Source organism: Canis lupus, chromosome 18, assembly GCF_048164855.1.
Source record: "Canis lupus baileyi chromosome 18, mCanLup2.hap1, whole genome shotgun sequence".
Classification (NCBI taxonomy): domain Eukaryota; kingdom Metazoa; phylum Chordata; class Mammalia; order Carnivora; family Canidae; genus Canis; species Canis lupus.
The window spans coordinates 21,022,032-21,042,948 of NC_132855.1; the positions used below are offsets into that span (position 1 = coordinate 21,022,032).

Below are 20,917 nucleotides of genomic sequence, written 5' to 3' on the forward strand. Positions count from 1 at the left end.
GAATGAGAGTCAGAGACACAGGCAGAGGTAGAAGCAGGCTCCATGCAGAGAGCCTGACGTGGGACTCGATCCAGGGTCTCCAGGATCATGCCCTTGGCTGTAGGCAGCACTAAACCGCTGAGCCACTGGGGCTGCCCAATAAAAAATAATCTTAAAACTCACAATAAAGAAACCTTTCATACAGGATTTGCCGAGATTTCATATATTGTATGATTTTTTCTTAAGATTTTATTTATTTATTTTACAGAGAGAGCATAATCAGGGGGAGCAGTAGTCAGAATGATAGGGAGAAGCAGGCTTGGCTCCCCCCTGAACAGGTAGCCTGATGTAGGTCTCGATGTGGGGCTTGATCCCAGGATTGGGATCATAACCTGAGCCAAAGGCAGACACTTAACCTGTGGAGCCACCCAGGTGTCCCACTCATGTATTATATGGTTTAAGAGTTGTCAATCCTCTCCCCAGTCTGTGGTGGTAAAGTGGCTTCTCTTTTCTGGATACTGAGCTGTGAGGACTTTTTATGTAAGGGTAGTTCACTTAAGACTTTCAATTTCTAATTCTAGGGCACAAGGTTAAGGAAAGAGCACTCTGGAGGCTCTCTGAAACTTTTTCTTATCTTGGAGAATTAAAGTTTAATTTCTGGTCAAGCTAGTTTTGTTAAGGAGAGTTGGTAACTGCCTATTTCACATGCAGAATTTTCAAGTCAGGGGGAAAGTAAGCTTATAGGTTATCCTAGAAATAGCAGGTAGGTAAAGAAGTTTAGCATTTTAGAAATAAGGTCCTCATTTCTAGCAAACTCCATGTCACTGCTAGTCTGAAGTAGCCTAATTGTCATTAGGAAAGAATTGGTTTCTTAAAAAGGAAAAATAATGGGGAAAACTTCTTAAGAGCTTTATTACATTCTTTCTCATGAAATTATTTCTGCAACGTATTGATTAATATCTAACTTTAAGAATTTTATGTAGGCATTTCACCATTATGATTTTGAAATATGGAAAGTCCTTGCAAATATTCTTAGATTGCCTTCTGTCTGTCTGCCTTGTAAAAGATCCTTTTAGTTAAATGGACCATCCTCCTTAAATGATGTCATTAGCTCAGATTGAAAAGACATTGCCTGCAGGGAAATCATTTAATTGAACTAAAGTGCCTTATTTCTGTAGATCTGGGAGCATCTCACTCACTCTTATCTTCAGATTAGATAATTTATATCAGATAATTTTTTCAACTCTATGAATGATAAAATGTTGAGAAGTAATCTCCCTTTTAAGGTATTTTGGTGTTTCATAGTTTTCCATTTATATCAAAGTTAGAATCGATGGTTCTTAATATGTAGACTAAAGTCTTATTTTCAGATTAAAAAGTGTCTTATTTCATTAGACTAAGTTATTTATGCATTTGCATTATACAGGTCAGTGGTTTCAAAATAAATGTTTGTGACTTCTATAGAAATAAGTAGTTTTGCTCTTGAGATCTTTCCTCACTTTTGCTATCATTTTTGTTTGTTTTTTTTAAGTAAGGTTTATTGAGGTATCATTTACATAAAAAATTCATCCTTTTATATGTGTAGTTTGTTGGTTTTTGACAAATGTATGTGGCTAACCACTACCGCAGAGTCCAGATAAGATATAGAACATTGCCATCACTATAAAGAGTTCCCTTATGCCCCTTTGTAGTCAATCCCTTGTTTCCATTTCCAGCTCCTGGCAGCCATGATCTAATTTTTGCTCCTATAGTTTTGTCTTTTCCAGAAGGTCGTATGAGTGGAATCATGCAATTGGTAACCAGGGAAGTTTGGCTTCTTACAATATACCTGTGTTGTTGCGTGTTTACTTCATTTCTTTTTATTTTTGAGTACTCTTTCATCATTGTATGGATGTACCACCACTTGTTTATCCATTCACTAATGATGAATACTTGATTAATATAATATGAGTAAACCCACTATAAATGTTTGAGACAGGTCTTTGTGAAGGCATATGTTTTATTTCTCTTAGAAGTGGGATTTTTGGGTCATATGATAAATGTATGTTTAACTTTGTAAGAAACTCCCAAATTGGGGAGCCTGGGTGGCTCAGTGGTTTAGTGCCGCCTTCAGCCTACGGCCTGATCCTGGAAATCCAGGATCAGGTCCCATGTCAGGCTCCCTCTGTAGAGCCTGCTTCTCCCTCTGCCTGTGTCTCTGCCTCTCTCTCTCTCTCTCTCTCTCTGTCTCTCACAGATAAATAAAATCTTTAAGATAAAAAAAGGAACTCCCAAATTGTTTTACCAAATTGCCATACCATTTTGCATTCCCACCAGCAATGAGAATAACAGTTGTTATGTACCCTCACCAGTGCTTGTTGGTATTTTCTGCCTTTTCATTTTAATCTTTCAAGTAGGTATATTAGGGATTGTGCTACTTTTTAATTCTACTGCTTACTTATCATAATTTTAATCCTGAATCATAAGAATTTAAAATCAGGAGCAACCAAAACATAGCAACTACCTACTTATTAGTTGAATCTGTTTAAAGATACTGGATTGGTTTGGTTCATGATTCTAAAACTGATTATAATCATCCTAGTTAAAAAAAAATTCAGTTGAACTCAGTGCATTCTAATCACTTTGGTTGTTGTAGAATTGAAATCATTATCATCAAGTATACCAGTCATATTTCTAAATATGTGACGTAATAATGCTGGTTGAAGCAACACATGACTCTTCATCTCTTGGAGTTTGTCCTGTTAAGAAAGATTTTATTGAATTTTCTTGGCAACTATGTATATGCTGCTGCTTTTCTACTTGGATTAGCATTATTTTGAAAGGGGGATATTTACATGTAGGTTAAGGGTGAGTGAATATGGTCCAAAGTTTTCTTTACAATTTCCAAAGCATTAATTGTTTTGTCTTGGATGCCTGAAAAAACTTAGAAATGCCAGGATATTAGTAGTAAAACATGAAATGTTTTATTAAAATCACTAATATGTGAAGTCTCCTATAGCACCAAATAGAGCAGTAGATGAAATCACGTTGGTAATTGAATTATGTCTAGTAAAACCTATTCCCAGGATTTCTTCTGAAAGCTGGTTTGCTCTTAAATAACCGTGCTTCCTATTTTCCTGTATCAAAATGTTTTGTAACTCTTGATGTAAAACTCACATGTAAGATTTCGAAAAGTTCACCTTATTAAATTCAGATGATTTCATGTTATACCGCACTTCTACAATCATTTGATATGAACCTCACCAAAATCAGTCGCAACAACATTCAATTTTCTCCCAGTCTCTAGTTCATTGCTAGGTCAGCAAACTTGTATGGAGAAGAGAATGAAAGGGCACACTGGTCTGAAACAGGTAATAGGCAGCTTTTTGTATCCAGGTGAGAAGGTTCTTTGCTTCCAGACCTAAGTAATTACGGGGGTAAGAATCCTCCGATAATTCAGCCAATAAAGGTGTTTAATGATAGAATGAACAGTTAGAGGTGATGATTAATTAGCCTGGGCACTTTGGGCTGGCCAGTGTGCACACAGTAGTACATACTGGCCATCAGCTGGTAAGCACGCAGTCTTGTAAAGGGCTTTCTGCTCTGACACTGGTCATATATCATTGCAGCTGTGCCCTTTGATTACTGGGAGGGCTTGCAGAGTGATTAATAGCCAGGATCAATGTTTCTGCCCAGCACATGACATTTGGTCACAGAGCAACCATATACTTATTCCCCTTTGGCACAACGCTTAGGAGGAATGAAGGATGAGACCTGCCAATTTATAGCTGAGGAGCTTCCAGTTTATAAAATGAGTCAACTTTGACTGTACAAAATTATTCCCCATTGAAATAATTAGTGCAGCATTAAACACAATTAGAACTAAAACTACAGGAGCATGCTTGCTGAATTCAAGCCAGTTGACAGATGGTTAAGTCCTGATATTTGGCTGCCTACGATGACCAAGAGTTATTATTTTGCTGAGAAAATGAAAAAGCTTGAAAGTAAACAGTGGCTACTCAAAAAAAGAGTAGGTAATATGATGCAAAGTGCCCATTGAAAATACACTGGAATGTTAGCATGTTCAGTGTGACAACTCTATAAATGTCTGGAACACACATAATTGAGTATCTTTGTGTGAATGATGCTTATTATTAATATAGTACACATCCATTTAAAGCATATTGTGTTTAAAATGAAGTCGGTTACATGAGGGTTACTTTAATATGATATGGTTTTGTTTTATTACATATGTTGGGGCTTAGCCTACTTTTAGGGCCACTTATAAGCAAGCATTGCTGGAAGAGAAGTTTTGCTTTATATCAAATACCATGAAAAATTTTACTATGTAGTAAAAATGTTTGAGTTAAATTTTAAATTTAAAACCTTTAATTTGGAATGATATGTAAATTAAGCTCCCTTGTGTTAATTATGTCAATATAATGGGAAAAAGATTATTTCTCAACTTTCCAGCTCTTTCATCAATTAAAATCTATATAACTCTAAGAAAGTGGAACCTATATATTGTGGCCTTTGATTTTGATAATAGTACTTGGCTAATAGTGGTTCACGTTGCATTTGAAGTGCTGGCATTTATAGTTTACAGTGTATTTTGCCATTCCTAATACCAAAGCTAGATGTGCTGAGTCATTTTACATTCTGTTCATAATTACTCCAGAGAGGCTGCATTCAGAAGATTGTCAGGGTCTGTTGAGTATATCATATCATTTTATGATTATTTCCAAGATATTTGCATATAGATGTGTAGGTATTTATATGTGAATTAAGCATATGGTTTGAGGGGTGTGAGAATTTGGGATTTGGAAGAAACTCCAGGAAATTTATATGAATAGAATTTCAGTTTTCCAACCTCCACACTTGATTAGCTAGAGCATTTTGTACTTATGGAAACAAAAAATCGGTTTTCTTACTTTCTTGTAAATCCTTAAAAAGGGATAGAAGACTAATACGCTATTTGATATTTATATGTCCCTTTATTTGTAGTTAGAAACATACAGGGCCAATTTAAATTTTGGGAGTTAATCATTTAGTTTATGACATCTCTACAGTTCTTAATCTGTAATGTAAGAATGAATAATCCAGATAATTTCATCTGTATTTATATATTAGCTTTAAAAATTTTTTTAAAAAGAATGCTTCCTGCTTTCTGATTTCTCCTATAACATTCTTTTCTTTTCGATTTTTTCTCTTAACTGCTGGGAAGACTGGATACAAAAGTTCTGTGGCTTATTCAAGACACAGCTGTTATAAGAAAGTAGGACTTACTTCTAATTATTTACCTACTTTTTTTTGTAATTCTGACTTTGTAACAAAATATAGTCAGATTTCACGAAATCGAATGAAACATTTTTAATGATATTTTATAAATATCAGATGCATTTTCTTCTGTTTCTTGAAACTGTGGTGATTCTGTTCTTATCTATCTATACATCTTATCTATTCTCTCTTAATTAATATATATTTCCTGAGTTGGTAGGAGTTTAAAAAGAGGTACTTAGAAGTCATTTGTGGCTATGAATTAGAGCAAAATTCTGAGCCTAAACCAAGGAACTTGGCTTTATTCTTACTTGTTTGCTAATCAGGGATAGCTGGACATTGAATACATAAAAACTAAAAACGAATTTAATTGATTCCTTGAAGGCCTTGGGTTTCTACATTTACTTTATTTCCTGTTCCATGTGGATATATAAGTGTTCACATGATTAAAAATTAGTTATGGGTAAAGGAGATGCAAAGTGTTGAGTTAATTACAGATTAGATAGTGGCTCCCTAAGAAAGAATGATCTATGGAAGAGAGATAAGATTTTCTTAATCTTAAAAGAAACCTGGAGAACTCCATAGTTAGAATAGAGTAAAAAAATTGTATGCTGAGAGAAACAAGTTATTCTAGAACTGTCAATCTGGGGAGAAAGTATTTGTTTAGATAGAGGCCATAACCTGATTCTGGCTAAGGCACCTGTTTATTACATTAAGGATTTTCCTCTTTACCTGGTGCATGCATGTGCACACATACACAGACCCTTTGAAGGTACCAGGCTCACTTCTGCCTTGGTTCCTAGTACTTTGCCTCGTGTTCTCCTCCGTTCTCCACATACTTCAAAGAATTTTACATGAATACCTATCTGTTCACCACATAGATCTTATGTATAATATTTTTCTGTTTTTGCTTTAGCACCTATCAGTTTCCACATCCCTCCATCTTGACATGACTGGCTCTGTTATGCTCTTCAGCTCAGTGATCACTTGTTTAGCACCCTCTTTCTGGACCACCCTTTCTAAAGTATCTGAGTCTTTAATAAAAATTGGTTTAATGAATGAATTTAACTTTATAATCTATAATTTTTCATTTCTGTACTTGAAGATGGGAATGGCATGGAATTAAGTTAGGAGTTTTTGTGCTGTGTTTGTCTCCTAAAAAGAAAAGTTTTGGGGGTGCATTTCCTCTTGTTGTGATTATCACTTGTTTGTATGATATTGCCCATATAGCTTCTAGACCAGACAAGAGGGGATCTTGTTGGGGCCCTTCTCTACTTATACCCATTCCCACAGGTTCCCGAGGGCGCCGAAAGGGACAGAGGGCCAGAATATGTATTTGAACAAATTCTAGCTGAAAACTTTCCTAATCTGGGAAGGGAAACAGGCATTCAGATCCAGGAAATAGAGAGATCCCCCCCTAAAATCAATAAAAACCGTTCAACACCTCGACATTTAATAGTGAAGCTTGCAAATTCCAAAGATAAGGAGAAGATCCTTAAAGCAGCAAGAGACAAGAAATCCCTGACTTTTATGGGGAGGAGTATTAGGGTAACAGCAGACCTCTCCACAGAGACCTGGCAGGCCAGAAAGGGCTGGCAGGATATATTCAGGGTCCTAAATGAGAAGAACATGCAACCAAGAATACTTTATCCAGCAAGGCTCTCATTCAAAATGGAAGGAGAGATAAAGAGCTTCCAAGACAGGCAGCAACTAAAAGAATATGTGACCTCCAAACCAGCTCTGCAAGAAATTTTAAGGCGGACTCTTAAAATTCCCCTTTAAGAAGAAGTTCAGTGGAACAGTCCACAAAAACAAAGACTGAATAGATATCATGATGACACTAAACTCATATCTCTCAATAGTAACTCTGAATGTGAACGGGCTTAATGACCCCATCAAAAGGCGCAGGGTTTCAGACTGGATAAAAAAGCAGGACCCATCTATTTGCTGTCTACAAGAGACTCATTTTAGACAGAAGGACACCTACAGCCTGAAAATAAAAGGTTGGAGAACCATTTACCATTCGAATGGTCCTCAAAAGAAAGCAGGGGTAGCCATCCTTATATCAGATAAACTAAAATTTACCCCAAAGACTGTAGTGAGAGATGAAGAGGGACACTATATCATACTTAAAGGATCTATTCAACAAGAGGACTTAACAATCCTCAATATATATGCTCCGAATGTGGGAGCTGCCAAATATATAAATCAATTATTAACCAAAGTGAAGAAATACTTAGATAATAATACACTTATACTTGGTGACTTCAATCTAGCTCTTTCTATACTCGATAGGTCTTCTAAGCAAAACATCTCCAAAGAAACGAGAGCTTTAAATGATACACTGGACCAGATGGATTTCACAGATATCTACAGAACTTTACATCCAAACTCAACCGAATACACATTCTTCTCAAGCGCACATGGAACTTTCTCCAGAATAGACCACATATTGGGTCACAAATCGGGTCTGAACCGATACCAAAAGATTGGGATTGTCCCCTGCATATTCTCGGACCATAATGCCTTGAAATTAGAACTAAATCACAACAAGAAGTTTGGAAGGACCTCAAACACATGGAGGTTAAGGACCATCCTGCTAAAAGATAAAAGGGTCAACCAGGAAATTAAGGAAGAATTAAAAAGATTCATGGAAACTAATGAGAATGAAGATACAACCGTTCAAAATCTTTGGGATGCAGCAAAAGCAGTCCTAAGGGGGAAATACATCGCAATACAAGCATCCATTCAAAAACTGGAAAGAACTCAAATACAAAAGCTAACCTTACACATAAAGGAGCTAGAGAAAAAACAGCAAATAGATCCTACACCCAAGAGAAGAAGGGAGTTAATAAAGATTCGAGCAGAACTCAACGAAATCGAGACCAGAAGAACTGTGGAACAGATCAACAGAACCAGGAGTTGGTTCTTTGAAAGAATTAATAAGATAGATAAACCATTAGCCAGCCTTATTAAAAAGAAGAGAGAGAAGACTCAAATTAATAAAATCATGAATGAGAAAGGAGAGATCACTCCCATTCCCACAGGTCCAGTTATTGGAGTCAAGGTGAGGTGCCCAACTCATGTTTATACTTCACCTCACCTTATCTTCTGAACTGTGCCCTGGGTACCAAGGGTCCCTGAAACCCCTGCCCCGACGGCCCTAAACTTGCTCCCAGAGTCTGTATGGGCCTCTTCCCTGGGTCTATCCTCTGGTAGGTTTGGTAGACTGTATTACTGGTAGGTATACTCATAGGCATAGGGAGTCACCATGGGTTTTGTGCAGGGAAGTATGGAGAGATCATGAAAAGGTGGGCATATGTCCAAGGCGCCTTGGAGGTGTGGGATGGAGCCAGGGGGAGGAAGAAAAAAGATGTGGAACTCTCAGGAAACAAGATTCTCAATATGACCCTGCTCTTCCACATTATCATGGTGTGGTGTACGTTTGTCAAGTTTGAAGGATAGACTATGTTTTATAATAGTTTTGTTAGCTTGATATATAATTTCTTTTTTAAAAAAGATTTTATTTTTTAAAATTTAAATCTTTAAAAAGATTTGTTTAAAATCTTTAAAAAATTTTTTATTTAATTATGGGAGAGAGAAAGAGAGAGAGAGAAAGCACGAGAGAGGGAAAAACAGACTCCCTGCTGAGCAGGGAGCCTGATTCTGGGCTTAATCCCACGACCCTGGGATCATGGCTCAGGACCCTGAGCCAAAGGCAGATGTTTGACTGACTGAGCCACCCAGGCACCTCAATATATAACTTCTTAATGTTTAGTATTAACCATATGCTATGTAGGTCTCCATTTGTTCCAGGCCCACAGATATCAGGGGAAGGTTTGAATATTGTATCTAAAACTTGGCTTCCTCAAGATCCAAAAAGGCATGGTCCTTTTTGTAGAACTTGAGTATACTGAAGGTGTTTAGCAGGTTGTAAATGTAGGAAAAAATATTTGTACACCTTATGAACAACGAATGACAATTCGGTTTTGCTACAACATTTTATTATGAAAATTTTCAAATATACTTGAAAGAATTTTACACGAATACCCATCTGTTCACCATATAGATCTTATCTTTAACATTTTTTTATTTTTATTTTTTTCATTTTTCTGTTTTTGCTTTAGCACCTATCAGTTTCCACCCCTCCATTCATTCATTCAATTCATCTTATTTTTTGATGCGTTTCAAAGCAAATTGTAGACGCAAATATACTTTCCCCTGAATACTTAAGCATGGGAATTCATTTTTAAAAAATATTTTATTTATTTATTCATGAGAGACAGAGAGAGGCAGAAACACAGGCAGAGGGAGAAGTAGGCTCCGTGCAGGGAGCCCGACATGGGACTCGATCCCTGGACTCCAGGGTCACGCCCTGAGCTGAAGGCGGTGCTAAACCGCTGAGCCACCCAGGCTGCCCTGGAATTCATTTTTTAATAGGAGACTAAGTTAAAAAATATAGGAGACTAAGTAAAAAACCTCATTGTATACATTTATGTTTTTAAAATAAATTTTCCCTATAATTTGGTAAACTTTGTTATGTTCAGTCATCAGCAGTGAGTTTGAGCTCTTTGTTAGAAGATGCCTATGTTGGCAACTGTTTATTGTAGCTTGACACAACACATGATGATTTACATCTGATTTTGTTCAAGTAAATCCGACTTTGAGAGTGCAAAGGTGATTATGAATGGCTCATGCCCTTCAGAAACAGATTCTAGTAGGGGACCACAGACAGCAACATGGAGCGTTATAATGCAGAGCGATAAATAGTGATTTTTCTGGTAAATGTTTAATCACTGGCTCTTGGAAGGGGTGGGGAAACACTCTGATGTGGAACATTTGCTGATTTTCCTTGTATAAATGCTCCCACCATGGCCGTTGGGAGGAAAAACCTTTCCTCTATTAACTTAGGTCTGAATGGCGGTGGTGGTGGACGGTCTCCTCTCTATTAACTGACAGGAGACAGATCGAGGGGAGGAAAGAAAAAGTTCATTCCCTCTTGTGTGGGAGCACTCGGTACTAAGTAACTCCCTGAAGTACTTAGTAAAAGTTTATATACCATATTTATACACACACACACACACACACACACACACACTCGGAGGTAAAAGTTTATATACCAACTTAAAGGAGAGGGCTTTGGGCTTCCAAGCATGGAAGGTTCCAGTGAGGCTTGGTTACAAAATATTTTTGAAATGTCCTAGTGCCCAAGGTTAATCATCTCCCTGGCTGGAGACTTCTGGAGTAGATGGGGTAAAGGGTGTTGTGTTGTAAAGCTCTGTTGTTCAATGAGGGCAGTTTCAGTAAGATTTCTTTCTGCATCTGCTGTTGGGTTTTTGGTCCCTTTAGCCTGTTTCAAGCAGCCAACGTGATGTCACTGCAGAGTTATGAAGAGATCGTGACAGCTGGCTTGTGATTCAGCTCCTGCTGCTCCAGCACACCACCAGAGTTTTATAACAGAGGGGTGTCTGTAGGAGGGATCTTCAATCCAGAGGGAGATGTCTGGAAGAGATGGTACTTAAGGATTCTTAAAGGATGAGTAAAAGTGAAATGATGAAGAGTGGGAGAATGAGCTAGTTAATACTGGATTAACAGCGTGTTTATTCAGATCCTGTAGGCTCTTACATATGTTGCCAAGGAGTTTAGAAGTCACAAGCGAGATATTGGAGGATACCAGGTTAGGGCAGTGGCATTTTTTCCCCCCAAAGCATCAGCCTAGTAACAGTATGCCTTGGAGGAAGACCAGAATAAAGGCAGGAAGGATGGAAAGAGAGGAAAAACAAGAGCTATCTAGGAATGTGAGTAGATAAGACTTGGTGACTGACTTGGAGAGGACCAAGTCAATTGTAACTCCTGGATGTTGGCCATTGGCAAATGAATGGGGAATGGTACATTTCACTGTGGCAACTCAAGGAGGAGGGATGATTCGGGAGAGCTAAAAAAATTACTTTGGAACTGCTTTGTGGACACACAAGTAGCAATGTCAGCAGTTTGATTTGGGTCTGGAGCTCAGGAGAGCAATCTAGAATAGTAATATAAGTATTTCAGGAAAGGCCAAATTTGGTACATTATAGTATTTTTTGTGCATGTTTCTAAAATGCATTTTTAAATATAATCTTTTTTTAGTTACTTTTTTTTTTGGTAAAAACAAAGACTAACCAATCTCTTTAGAAGATGCCTAAGATAATATTTACTGATTATAATTTGATTTATCATATGGTGATTTACATTTGATTTTATTCTGGCAAATCAGATGTTTTGGCTGATTGAGACTTATCACTCATTACCTTATATTAATTATCAGTTACTTAACTATCAGGTTAAGGTGATTCTTCAGTGCCAACAAAAAAAATTCCTCAACATGTATACAAATGATAAAGTTTTTTATAGCATTTATAGCAGTTAGTAAAATCATCAAACTCTTGTTAGCTGCCAGGATTGTGCCAGATTTTGGGAATATATCAGCCCTGCCCCCATGAAGCTTAAAGGCTAGTGGAGAAACTAGACATTAACCACAAGGCATAGAAGCATTTAAAAAGAGTATCATTTACAGGCATATGACATAAAGGAGAGGTATATGATGCTAATAGGGGAATCTAACCTAGTAAGATGGTCAGGAAGGCTTCGCAGAGGAAAAAGAGTTGGGCTGAGGTTTGAAGTGTGGCTAAAGAACAGTGTGCAGGACAGCGATCATAGGGGGTGTTGCTAAGGAGCTGTTTCTGAAGTCTGAGGAAGAGATGACAGTAGCTTCATCCAGAGAAGTGATAGAGTTGGTAACCAAGACAGAAGTGATAGAGATCCTTAAGGAGGTCAAATCATGGGACTTGGTGATGAATGAGCGGAAAGGGAAGTGTCAAAAGTTGAGTCTTAGCTTTTGATTTAAAGTCCTGTGTTTTTATTTAGGAGTTGGCATTGATTCAGTATTTAAATGAAATAAAAATGGCAGCTATACAAAGCCTAGATATCATACCTAACTTCCTTTTAAAAGGTCCCCATTAATATGCCTCTTTTTGAACTAAGGGTTTGTTGCAAAATTGATTCATTGACTGTTTAGTAGCAGGTATATATGCAAATCTCTCTGCCAGGAGCAGGAGCACTCAGGCTGGCATTTGCAGTTCCATCTTCTTTTGACAGATATATGGGATTTTTACTGTAATGAATTGTAATTGTATGCAAAGTGAACAAATATGCCTTTATTTTTTCAGAAAGAATTCATCTTTTTTTACTAGGAGAAAAGTCTCACAAAACATTATTTTTTTCCACTGGGTTTTAGATGTACCCTGCTCTATTCAGAGTTAATGTTATGTAAGACACACTGTTTGACAGACTGTCTTGTATCACATTTGTATTGATTGTATATTGCTGAGGGATAAGCTTCCATCTTCCCCTTTTATTAAAAGTATGTCTGTTGGCAGGGATTTAGTGAGATTGGATAAATATCTTCTTTTGTTGTGTTAATGAAAACTGGCAGCAGTTCTAGTTATCTTGTACAATAAGCATTGGTAAACAATGTTAATATCACAATAGAAATTTTTATGTTACAGTTATGGACTTTGTAAGCTTTAAGTTGTGTAGCTGTACCCTTAATACAGTAGCATAGCTTCAGACCCAAAGGAGACTTAGTATAATGGCCTTTTGCACTGTTTTAGCCATGATTTTTCATTGGTATGTTGCACTGTAGCAAATTGGAGAAAAAATTGAGCCCATGAGCTAGATATTTTCTTTATGTGAAAATAAATTTTGCTATTTGAACATTTAGAAGTTAGGAAAGCTGATTACATTCACTTTGGTTTTATATATGGAGAAATTATGACTGAAAGAGTCATATGTTTATATTATAAGTGTCTAGATTGGCAAACCATGGCCTGCCACCTGTTTTATATAGTCTATTTTACATAGTAAGTTCAGAGTGGCATTTTAAATGATTGAAAAAAATCAAAAGAATAATATTTTGTGACACATGAAAATACTATGAAATTCAAATTTCAGTGCCCAGTTTGTGGGACACAACCATGCTCATTAATTTATGTATCACGTATGGCTGCTTTTAGGCTATAGCAGTAGATTGGGTAATTGTAATAGAGTCTTTCCAGTCCACAAGTCAAAATATTTACTACCCAACTTGGTCTAGATAGCCCCTATGCAAGAATGGAAGTATGTAGGTCATTTAGAACCCATTGCATGGTTTTCAGAGGGATGATAGAAGTATGGATTGAACTAAGCATAATAAAACATCTGTACCAAATAACAGCAGCAGCTAACATTTATTAAGCATTTACTTTTAAGTACTTTATATACATTAACTCATTTAATCCACACAAAAACTCTGAGTTACAAGTCTGTCTCATTTTACAGGAAACAGCATATAGAGGTTAAGCAGCTTGTCCAGAGTCAGTCCATACTGAAAACAGGCTCATTGAGCTTTCAAATTTATCCTGTGATTTTCTCACAAGGATGTATTTTATAAATACTTTCTATTGGTGTTACATTTCCTGGATAAGAGAAAAGGGTGTGTTTCTTTGGTTCTCACTTCCAGCACTCCTGGGTTACAGTATGTTTGTGCTGGTAAGAGCTTAATCAGTATAGTTCATTTCCTTCAAAGTGAAATTATTTCAACCTGTTTTTAGTGATGACTTTAGTAGATTGGATTATTGTACAATAGATTCTCCAGTCTTAAAACATAAATTACTTGTTTTGTGGTTTTTAAAAATTTTTGTAAAGATTTTATTTATTTATTTATTTGTTTATTCATTCATTCATTCATTCATTCATTCATTCATTCATGAGAGAGAGAGAGAGAGAGAGAGAGAGGCAGAGACACAGGCAGAGGGAGAAGCAGGCTCCATGCCGGGAGCCGGACACGGGACTTGATGCTGGGTCTCTAGGATCACGCCCTGGACTGAAGGTGGCGCTAAACCGCTGAGCCATCGGGGCTGTCCTGTTTTTTTTTTTTTTTTTTTTTTTTTAATGGACTTCAAGTCGGGGTGCCTGGGTAGCTCAGTTGGTTAAATGCTCAACTTGATTTTGGATCAGAACATGATCTCAGGGTCATGAGATGAGCCATGCATCAGGCTCTGTGCTCAGCATGGAGCCTGCTTAAGATTCTCTCTCCCTCTCTCTCTCTCCCCCTCTCCCAACTGCTTGCAAGTGTTTTTTTTCTCTCTCTCTCTCCAAAAAAAAAAAAAAAAAAAGGATGGACTTCAAGGGTTTTTTTTTTTTTGGTTTATATCTATTTTTAATTTTTTCTCTATTTTACTTTAGTTTTTTACATTTTATGGCATTTCCTAGATCAGAATCCTCAAGTGGTTTCCCATTACACTGAAAAATGAACTTTCAGGTTTTTTTTTTTTTTTTTAAGATTTCATTTATTTATTCATGAGAGACAGAGAGAGAGGCACAGGCACAGGCAAAGGGAGAAGCAGGCTCCCTGCAGGAGCCAGATGCAAGACTCAATCCCTGAACTTTCAGTTTCTTAACAAGGCTGATGTGTATTATCTTACATGATGAGTCTCTGCCTCCTCTTCAGTCCCATGCTGTGCTGGGCTTCCCTTCCCTTGCTATGCTGTAGTTCACTAAGCTACTTTAAGTTTCTTGAATAAACCAAACTTTTTCCTGATTTTACATATGCTATTATTTCTGCTAAAAAACGTTCTTAGTCTTCCTTTCTGTTCCTTCACATTGTTAGGTCTCAGCTTAAAATTCATCTCCTCAGAGAGGCCTTCTTGATCATCCTTTCTTTTTTTTTTTTTTTAATTTATTTATTTATTTATGATAGTCACACAGAGAGAGAGAGAGGCAGAGACATAGGTAGAGGGAGAAGCAGGCTCCATGAACCGGGAGCCCGACGTGGGATTCAATCCAGGGTCTCCAGGATCGCGCCCTGGGCCAAAGGCAGGCGCCAAACCGCTGCGCCACCCAGGGATCCCTTGATCATCCTTTCTAAACTGATTCTCCTTCTTTGCCCTCTGCATCCCTGTTTGTCTTGGAATATCACTTGACACAATTTGTAGTATTTGTGTTTATTTGTTCTTCTGTCCACCTCCCACACTGTATTGTAAACTCCATGAAAGAAGTAACGGTGAGTCTTGTTTATCATTGTGATCTTCATGCTTAGCACAGGACCCAACATATAACAGGCTCTTGCTATGAAAGGAATGAATGAAAGAGAGCTACTTTCAGTGCTACTATTTTATCTGGGGCCTCATCACAAGGAATTACTGTGGCTGCCTCCAAAACTAAAAGATCTCTTAAATTCATTTCATGCTCCCAATTCCATCCTGCCAGATTGATTTTATAAAATACTACATTGATAGAATCATTCCCTTTCTCAAGATCCTACAGCAGTTGCAGATTGCCTACTGAATCAAGTCCAAATTCCTTTACTTGTGTTTTAAGGCTCTCCATAATAATAATCTTCTACTTCTCTATCACATAACCCTTTGCTTTTATTAGGCTGGCCTTTTCATAAGCTATCACCATTTGTCCTTTATGCTTACTATCTCCTAACACTCATAGAGGCCTTACAGCTTCCATGTCTTCTCCTATAAATCCAGCCTTTCATTCTGAAATTCCCACTGTAACAATTGCCTGACCCGCATTTAGAACTTAGATCTTGATTGTGTACTTGAATAGATTCTCCAATACAAATCTCGTTTGTGCAATGATATCAAATGTCTTTTGTGAAAGTTTTGCCTCACTATTCAAAAAGAAGCTAATCCTAATTTCAGAGTATATTTTATACATGATATGAATGGAGGTGCTTTGTTGTATGGATATCAATATGGGGATTGGAGAAAGATTATGATGATACTGTTTCTGTCTTGGGTATTAATTGGGATATTGGATGTCAGTGAACAAAGTTTCATTTTATCTTTATTAAATTTCATTGAGTATAGTTAGGGTTCAGATTTTTCTGATCTATGGCATATCGAGAACTGCTTACAAAATTAATGGAATCCCATTCCTATCCCATTTGTGGTAATAAGGGCAGGGTGTTGTATTCTCTCTGTAAGAAAAGTTGGATTTACTCATGGTGCAAAAAAAGGTTGTATAAAAATATCTTATTAGAATCATTCTTGTATTTTATGAACAGGTATTTAATGCCCAATTGCAAGTAATCCTTAACAAGTTCTTAAAAACTTACTATCCCCCACTACAAACTTTATTTGGAATTATTGATAGGTTCAAATTTCTATTCACAATAAAATAAAGAACATAACATCACTGTGTTTTATGAAACACTTTTTAAAATACAATTTTGTCATCCATTCAAATTCCCAAATCCTTTGAAATTCTAGATGTAACTTTAGAATTTCTTGGCTATTAAGGCAGACATTACATTGTCTGAAAAAATTATTTTTTTTAGCTGCTTTTAATGTTGACAATAAGGACCATTGTAATTCATTTATTATTTAAATTATATCAAATCGTTGGAGGGGAAATATATTTTTGTTTTAAATTTATTTTATATATACTGTAGTATATATGTAATGTTTGAATTACATTTACATTGCTTAATCACAAAATATATTCCTTTTAGACCCATTCAGAAATATATTTCCTGGTATAAGGTGTTACCTGCCTTCCCAGAAAAGTAACTTGTCTGAGGTCATCCAGCTATTGAGTGGAAGTTGAGCTGGGAAACTAGCCCTGTCTGACTCCTGAGCCCATGGCTTTGACCAGTATGCTATGCTCTTCACTGACATATGGATGATTTCAGTACTTAAGAGTCTAAGTATGTGTGTAGCACTGATTATTAGCAGAATTACAGAAGAGATACGGAAACAAACCTGGAAAACTGTCAAATACTGTTCTTTGCTTTACATAGTTTACTTCATTTAATCTTCAAAATAGTCTTCTGAGATTTGTGCTTTTGTGATTTATTCTGCATCTGGGGAAACTGAGGCTCAATAGAGGTTAAATAACTTGTGTTCCCAAGGGAGCCCACACTAAACCCAGCTCTGTACTGTTTGTTAAATACAATGAATTCTGTTTCCCTGAAATGTTTTTTTCCCAGCCTTTAAAAGTAACTGCTTTCTTATTCAGTAATGATTTTCCTATAACAAACAACTTTTAGGCTTGTCACTGTAATTCTTACAGCACGGCAGTGTTTTGAATTTGGCCTCAGTGGTCAGAAATCAATTTGGGGTCATCAAAGAGGATTCTTTACTATCTTTTGCTGTAGTAGAACTTATGTAAAATGTAATTGCTGGGATTGCCATGTCAGATTTATAGCTCACAAAATTATATATTTCTAGGATTCTAGTTTAAATACATACAAATCAGTTCATCTCTAGATTCTGAATTGTAAAACAATGGGTGTGTAGTATTTTACCAGGAATTTGGTCTGTGTTCCTGTTTTTACCCCAAAATAGCATCCATGCTTCTCTTTGACATGTTTTCTTATTACTTCTCCCTATAAGTATTTTGTTGTTTGTTAGTCTCAACACCACACTCTGGATTTCTGCCACAGGCTGTTATCCTCATTATTTAGTATTCTTATGTTTGTATACAAAAAAGGAAGCTTCTTTCTACAGACATTTTGGGTCTTCTTTTACATTCCCACAGTGGTGATCTTATTTTGAAACACACTGCTACCCTGTGGATAAGCAGAAGAATACACTGCCGGGGCGGGGGTGGGGGGGTGGGGGGGGTGGTGGACTGATCAGTCTGTCATCAGTGCCTAAAGGCATGGCAAAGATAATGAAAGAAGATTAAAAATAAATCTTTGGAAGTCCTGCACATCTGAGGAAATGTGAAAAATTAAAAAAAAACTCTTAAAGTAGACCCTTAATATTTAGCAAGTTTTGTCAGAAGCAAATTTTATTTCCCTTTTTTCCTGTTATCATTTAGTACCTTTGGAGAGCAAAATATCTTTTAATACTTCTGAAAAATCCATAGTTTAGACTTTATTTTGTGTTATATTCATGTGTCTGGAAGAGTATATCAGCCACCTTACTTCCTTTTCTGGCCTATTTAGGAGGGCATTTGAATTTCATCCTTTGGAGTTGAAAGAACCAAATAGGTGCCATCTCCAGAGAAGCTGTATTTTATGTTAAAATTTGAATTTGAAAAATTGAAATTGAAAAATTTGTCTCTTAAATTTAGAATATTCTTAAACATTTTGTTTGTTTCAAGTTTTTATTTAAATTCCAGTTAGCATAAAGTGTAATATTAGTTTTCATAGAATTTAGTGATTCATCACTTGTAATACCCAGTGCTCATCACACGTGCTTTCCTTTTTTAAAAATTTTTATTTATTTTTATTATTTTTTTATATTGGAGTTCAATTTGCCAACATATTAACATATTACCCAGTGCTCATCCTGTCAAGTGCCCCCCTCAGTGCCCTATTCTTAAACATTTAAAATTTCTTTTTCTCTAAATAGCAAATCAATTAGTGATTTCACCTCTTGACTTCCTAGAAGTCCCAGCTACCATTTTGGTTCCCTCAGAGAGCATTCCAGATTCTACATTTGGAAACCTGAATCACTGATTTGTAAGACAGAACATTTGGCAATTGCAATTAGTTTGGAATGTGAGAGCATAGGACACAAATGTATGAAAGATGAAAGAACATGGAGACACAGGCAGGGGATGGTTTTTTAAGGGCCTTGTGCATTATTATGCCAAGAAGTTAGGGTTTATCTTATAGACAACAGGGAGCCATTGTAAGACATGAATGTGGAAATGACCTTATCAGATTTGTATCCAAGTAAGAGCACTTAGCCAAAGTTTGAAGAATAGTGTAGAAAGACCAGAAGGAGGGGGAAGCTGTTGTGATGATGCAGATGAGACATGATAAGAGCTTAACCTTAAAGAAATGGTCCTGGGAAGTGAGAGGAGGGAATAACTTCAGAAAATATTTTAGAGATAGAGTTGATGAGACTTAGTGATGTGAAAGTGAAGGAGAAAAAGTTGAGAGGAGTCTGAAATTTTGGGATGACTAAACAGATGTGGTACTACCATTCATTGAGCCAGGGCCGTAGGAAGGAGAGGAAATGGTTGGAATTAGATCATAGTGAGGAGGAAGTGGGTTAGTTCAGTATTGGATATACTTGGTTTAGAAGATGAACCATCTAGTCATTTGGAAACATGGATTTGGAGTTTAGGGAGAAGATCTTGGTTAGCATCTTAACATCTAGGGACCAATGGAAGTTACATGTGTGGGTGAAATGACCTTGGGAGGGTGTGGCAATTATAGAAGGGCAAGCTCTGAAGATGGAATGTGGGGAGGATATGAGCATTAAGGACTTTGATGATGATGAGGAGAGTCTATAAAGGTAGACTGAAAATAAATAGTGTAAGAAGACAAGAGAGAAGTGAAGGGAAGAGAGATACTCTGAGGGGAGGGATGAGTGGTCAGTAGTGTCAGTTGCTTCAGAAAGACCAAGAAAGAGAAATTTCAAAAGTTGCTCATTGACTATGGAAATTAGGAAGTTGTAGTGGTTTTATGAAAGGATAGTAGAACGTGAGAGCATAGAGCATTACTCTACTCTGTAGAGTAATATGGACAGAAGTCAAATTGCAGTGGGTTGAGGAATGAGAAGCAAGTAAAAGAGAAGCAAACTACTTCTTTAGAAAAGCTAGATAGTATCAGATGGTGGTATACACACACTGTGGAATCCTACTCAGCAATACAAAGGAATGAGCTGTTGATATACATAATGACTTAGGTAAATCTGTAGGCAGGTATGCTGGCTGAAAAAAACCAATCCTGAAAGGTTGCACAGTGTGTGATTCCATTTATGTTCCATTTTTGATAGGATACAATTATAGAAATGGAGGAACAGAGTAGTGGCTACCAGAATTTAGAGGAGGGGGGCCAAAAGTATAAAAGGGCAACAGAGGGGATCCTTGTGGGTGTTGGGACTATATCTTGATTGTAGTATGTACATTAACCTATACAGGTGATACAGTTATGTGGAATTTAACATAAACACATACAAGCTCATTTAAATGAGCACAAGCAAAACCGGGGAAATCTGAATTATAATGGGAGTTGTATCATTGTCAATATCCTAGTTGGGATATTATAGTACAGATTTGTGAAATGTTACCATTGGGGGAAGCTGGGCAAGGTATGTGAGGGACTCTATCTTATTTATTATAGCTGCATGTGAATCTGTAATTATCTCAATAAAAATTAAAAAAATTAATCAGTGGAGTAAAGAGGGTACAATAACCAGAGAATGAGATGCAAAGTTAAGAGAGGGATTTGATCATGTTTATATTTGCAGAGGAGGCAGCACTGAAGAGGGAGAGATTCAATATACAAGGAAGAGACAACTTTCTTTAAATCACGAGGAAAAGGATAAGGATGAGTGTGAAAATAAATGTGGTATGTGTATGTATGTATATGGAGAAACCTGAATTTCCCTTGATTGTGTGTCTCCCTGATTCATAAAAAATGACCCTAGTGACTGCAAATTAATTTTTTTAAATCAATGGATGTGATAGACTTGAATGTCCTGTCTTTAAAAAGATCTCTTTAAAATAAGATTTAGCAACTCTTTATTCCATATCAGCAGGATGTGCTGCTATTTATCCACCAGTGGCAATAACAAGTTGTTAGCTTATGTTAGTGGTACTGTGCTCTTTTGTATTGCAATTGCCATCTAATCTAATTCAAATATTTTCAACGGGGCTAAAGAATATAAACAGATTCTTGATGCTATCCCTA

The 20,917-nt window shown here is 36.7% G+C and overlaps 1 protein-coding gene across 5 annotated transcripts in view; it reads left to right on the forward strand.

The window, feature by feature from the left end:
- Positions 1-20,917, forward strand: part of SKAP2 (src kinase associated phosphoprotein 2) — a 179,264-nt gene that overhangs the window by 58,138 nt on the left and 100,209 nt on the right. The window lies entirely within an intron of this gene.